At 27.9% G+C, this 5,817-nt stretch overlaps 1 pseudogene; it reads left to right on the top strand.

Moving 5' to 3' along the window:
* Positions 1-2,538: 2,538 nt before the first annotated feature.
* Positions 2,539-3,021, top strand: LOC114167546 (brassinosteroid-responsive RING protein 1 pseudogene; annotated as a pseudogene).
* Positions 3,022-5,817: the final 2,796 nt, after the last annotated feature.

The following is a 5,817-nucleotide window of genomic DNA, read 5'->3' as shown; positions in this document are numbered from 1 at the left end:
GCAAATATATCACAAGAATTATAACTAAATCTCTAAAAAAACTTGTGCTTTTCTTATGGCACACTCATTAGTCATGTGATTAGGTGTGTTTTTGTATGAAAGTTCTTTTGATTCTTCTCTTATCATTCAAACATTACCCTAGATGTTCCATCTATGTGTTGCTTTGACTTGTGTTGTCAACTACATTGTAGTAATCAAGTGTTATATGACTAAAGTTAGTATTGTGCAATGAATTAAAAATTGAGTTTGATAAGACTAAAAGGAAGACGTAGTTTAGTAAATAGGGAAAGTGAAGCAATAACTTTTCAATGCAAATTCAATTTCTAAGTAGGTGAGTGTGGAGTAAGGAAAAGATCGGAGAGAGTGATAAGATGAATTTAAGAGAACAAAAGCATTATGATATTGTTTGGATTAAGAAAAAAATGATGTAATTTAAGTGGATTTGAAAAAGAAATTTGTGTATGATGTGATGAAAATGATAGATTAAAAAGAATGTTTTAATGAATAAAATTAAATGTTTACCATTTTATCTTTAAAAATAAAGGTGATATAAATTGAAATATAAATGGCATAATTTATATTAAAAAAAATTCAAGTTGTTATTTATACTTAAAAAAGTTCAATTTTAATATATTGATTTTAAACTAAAAAATAAATATATTAATTTAATATAATAATAATAATAATAATAATAATTATTATTATTATTATATTAAATTGGGAATTGATGTGAATATTGGTTCTATACGAGTATCACAAAATTGGTACTTATGCGGCATCATGTAACATCTTACCTGTAATGAATAATTTAGTACAAAAGAAAAGGATGAAGGGTAATTTTGTGATCACAATCATAAACATAGGAAATCCTCGCTTAACTCCACACAATGCAAGGTACAAATATGACTCTCACTCGTAAATTCTCACCCTCAAATCCACTAAAACAAACAATTTATCTATTCGCAAATCCATTTGTCTACATACACGACATCAACAAAAACAAACACACTAAATCTTGTGACGGTGTTCTTCAATGGACAAAAGAGTACATAAGGATGAGGTAACATCAGTCTATAAAAGAAGGAAAATTGAATCATTTTGAATAATTTCATTTTTAAAATAATCACACACACAACACATGCACACACACGCACCCATCCACATATGTCCACCTCGACACATGCTCTGCACATGCACCCATACATACACATACGCTACGCACCCGCATTCACACGCACAAACATACACATACACTCACACTAACACACACACACATGTGTTGTGCACACGCTTGAAATGGACACGCACTCACACGCTTCAAGTGCACGCACCATTCCCATACACACAATACACATAAGCACACATTTCACTTCATTATACACACATATTTCACTTCATTATTATCCGAATAATACTCAATAATTAATAATTGATTGATTAATAATAAAATGAGAATCAATGAAGAAAAAAAAAGTTTAGAAGGATTTATTTGGATCGAAAAATAATTTAAAAACATAAACAGCTAATAATTTAAAATTATTAAATTTTACTTCATATTCAAATAAAATATTTGAAAAATGATACAACTTGAATTAAAAATAAATAAAATCAACTTTTATACACTTTAATCGTCTTTTATTTATACACTTCATAATCAAAGATATGATCACTATTTTTTCCCCTTTTTACCTGGCATCAAATATTTTGACAAGAAAGATGAAGACCTTTAGGTTTTGTGATTACTATTTAGCATTGTATGTGACTATGAACCTTTTGAATTGGAAGGTACTATTTGAAAGACCTTTCAATTGACCATTCAATGATTCTCTACGCTTGTAGCATATGTATTGTCAAGAACATCATGTCAAATTTCAAAAGTGTAATATTACTCCAAAGCTAAAACATCTATGGCTATTGCACCTTTTTCAAACCAAAGGATGTGATTCGATGCAGGTATTTAAATCCAACCATCACAAACTCATATTTGTTATTCACATTATTCACAGCCAATACAACATGCGTAAAACAACTCCATAAAAATTATACATACGTGTGTGTCAAGTACTGTACCAAATAGACAGGACCTGTTTTATTTGATTTTTCCACCTATCTCCATATTATGAAACAAAAAATGACAAAAACATAAAAATGACTTTCTCTTCAATAAGACCTCTGCAACCTTCCACTACACAACAATTCCCACAAAGAGCATCTTTAAGAGGTTTACAAAACACTGACTTCAAATACAAATCTTATTTTAATGTTCATTCAAAATAATAAAAATTGTTTTTTTTTTTAATTTATATATACAATAATTTTTTTATTTCTAAAGAACTAGGTAACTTAAAAACATTTATTTCAACCACTGCATGTAACTGGGTCTTCACCAATAGAAACCTGACGCGTGTATTTAATTACTGTGACATGTGTAACCGCGTTTTCGTTTTTCTATATCACATACATAAAAGCTGCTGCTGCTACACTTATAAATGCTGCCCTTTTATATTTGTTGGAAGAATAGCTACGCATTCTTCTCCAATGGGGTTTCCTGCGTGTTGTGCACAGTTATACTTTCCAAAACCCTTCATTTCTCTCTCGGACATTCTCGGCCTCCTCCGAAACCTTGTATTCTTCTTCTTCAATCTCTTCGGCTTCTCCCACTTCCTCCGAAATCAGCACTCTGCAATTACGTCTGCCACCACTTCCACCGTCACCTCCGTCACCACCTCTGCTGCTGCGGTCACCACAACTCATGAAGTATCGGCGCATGTGATCAAGGAGCTCCTGCCTGTGGTCCTGTTCGGAGAGTCAGGAGAAAACGCGTGCATCTGCGTGTTCTGTCTGTCACAGTTCTCCGAGGAGGAGGAGATTCGGCGCATGCAGAACTGTAACCATGTTTTTCATCGCACCTGTGTGGACCGTTGGATCAATAGCAGTCAGAAAACGTGTCCTCTTTGTAGGACTCCCTTTGTAACCAATCACGATACTGAAAGTATGAGTTTGTATTTATTTCCAGGTTAGATGATAGTTTTGTGTTATTTTGTAAATTTTGATGTATTTTGAATTTAATATAAATAAAAATTTTAAATATTTTATACGAAGAAAATTCTAAACTTTTGTAAAAGTTCAAGAAAGTAAGACATATTAATTTATTTTATTTTATTTATTTCTTGTGTTATTTATGAACTAGTAATTCATGCATTCGGCAGTGCACACAAATAAATCTATTTTTTGAGAAAAGTTATATAATTAATAAAAAATTAAAGAAATATTTCTGTACGAAATGAATTATGAAAATAAGAAATAAAAAATTAATATATTATTTAATAAACTAAAAGTATTTTAATAAGTTAAAACGTATATTATGTGAGAATAAAAAATAAACATCGCAGTGAATATAAGAATAAGAAGGAGAAGATATATAATAACTAATCATAAATATGACAAATATAATAACTAATGGTAAATATGGCAAATATAATAACTAATGGTAAATATGACAATGATAAATACAAAATTTTAGTGCTAAAATGTACATTATTTTGAAAACTTTATTATAAAAACTTTATTATAGGCTGAAACAATCTTGAATAATAAATTTGGTAAGATGATAATATATTAAACCTAAAAAGAGTAAATACAGAATCAAAGGAACTGGGAAAAGCTGGTGGTGTCTTTTTTTTTATTTTTATTTTTATAAAGATTAGAGTTATACTTGTATTTTTCAAATAAAAAAGTTCTTAACACCTTTTTCACGCTTCAGTTAAATTTCTTGCATTGCATAATGGATCACAAAAGTGACTTATATTATATATTGAACACAAAATTAAAATATTTTCATTAATCAATCACATGTACATTTTCTAAGAGACTTTCAACTCCAGAGAATAAAATATTCTGAGAACTTTTATTAACTAACTACATAAACAGAACTTCTCATTTCCCAATATATATATATATATATATATATATATATATATATAAAATATGAATCTTTTAAAGATATAATACTCATAAAATTGGCTTAAATATATTTTTCGTCTTTATTTTCGTAGTGTTTATTGCAGATGATCTTCATTTTGACATAATGTTTAAAATGGTCCTCATGTTGACCGAATGTTTAAAATGGTCATCATTTTCGCAATTCTTTTTTTATTTGGTCATTTTCTGTGATGTGTGGCACTGTTTGTATTACGTTGCATTGGGTTGTGTTACATGTACTGTACAGATGGCTGATTAATGTTAACTTTTCAATTTGGCGGAAATTTTGCAATTAGAGCTTGAGTTGGATTGCAATCGTGCTCTTCATTTCAATTTTCCAGTTAACCATCATCAACCAGATAAGTAGATTTAAGGTTTTTTGGGTTGTGTTTGCTCGTGGGTTAGGATTTTCGTAATTCTATTTTGGGATTTGTTTGTGATTGAATTGTTGTGATGTTCTGCATGGTTTCTAAATTACCACACATGTACAGTACACGTAACACACCCCAATGCAACGTAATACAAACAATGTCACTTATACAGTGCTTCGTTACTGATTTAAACGGCGTCACAGAAAATGACCAAATAAAATATGAATTGTGAAAATGAGAACCATTTTAAACATTTGGTAAAAAATGAGGACCATTTTAAACATTTTGTCAAAATGAGGACCGTCCGCAACAAACACTACGAAAATGAGGACGAAAAAAGTATTAAAGCCTAAAATTTAATTTTTAAAATAATAGAGTTCTATTCTAAGTCTCTATTATTAAAAAAAAAGTTTAATTTTTCATTTTTACTTTTAAGACTTAAATTTGTATTTTTATTTTCAACCACCATTATACTTTTGGAAATATATACCCCTAATAATAGGGTGATCCAGAAATATAGAAAAAAAGAAGAAGAAAAACCTCAATTTATGTTAGACAATTACTAACTTCTTGGTTCGTTCTAAAAAGAAAACAAAGGGTTTTCTTATAGATTTTTTATTATTTTTTTTTATTTATCTATTTTTTGTATCCACATTTTAAAATAATAATTTACCTTTTAAAATAAAATTATTTATTAAATTTTTGAAAATTGACCGTTCTCTTTTTATCTATTTATTAATGATTATTTTCTCATTTTTTCTGCTATATTTAATTTTAATTTTAATAAATATAATTTTATTTTATATATTAACTTAAAAACATTACATTATCATCATCTATTAATATAATATCATGCATATTTAAAAAATCATACATACTTGAAAAGGATTCTATACATTTTTTTTGTTTTAAGTTAACTTTCTATTAAATAACATTTTACCCATTTTATTCTTTAGATGATTTTTTTAAAATTTTAAAAAATTTTAAATTCATTTTTTTTGTAAATTTAATAATTTTTTAAATTAAAATAAATACTTATAATAAAATATTATATACAAAATAAATAAATAATTATCTAAAATAAAATTAAAAAATATATTTATAATTATTTTTTATAATTATAATTTTATTATTGTTTATTATCATTAAAAAAATGTGAACATACTTGTAGGAGCATGTGTTTTCTAGTATAATATAAAGAAGTTTTCTTTAGTTCCTCAATCCAAATGTCTTGTGTACAAAGACATTATTAAAATGGAGAAAAAAAATGTGATTAAATGTTTATCATAAAAATATAAAATTAATATATATTGTTGTAAGGCCCAGTTATTTTTGTCTAAATCCTTAAGGGTTGTCCCAAAGTTGGTTGGGCCTAGGGCTGGCCCAAAAAGGGGGACCATACCCTAAGTCTGCCCTAGACTAATCTATTCTCTTCATTCACAGAAATCACAGTCGTCAAGCCCCT

Source organism: Vigna unguiculata, chromosome 10 (genome assembly GCF_037176805.1).
Source record: "Vigna unguiculata cultivar grain cowpea cultivar isolate G323 ecotype 2 chromosome 10, ASM3717680v1, whole genome shotgun sequence".
NCBI classification, from domain to species: domain Eukaryota; kingdom Viridiplantae; phylum Streptophyta; class Magnoliopsida; order Fabales; family Fabaceae; genus Vigna; species Vigna unguiculata.
The sequence above is the reverse complement of the archived record's forward strand: the minus strand, read 5'-3'. Positions and strand labels throughout refer to the sequence as shown.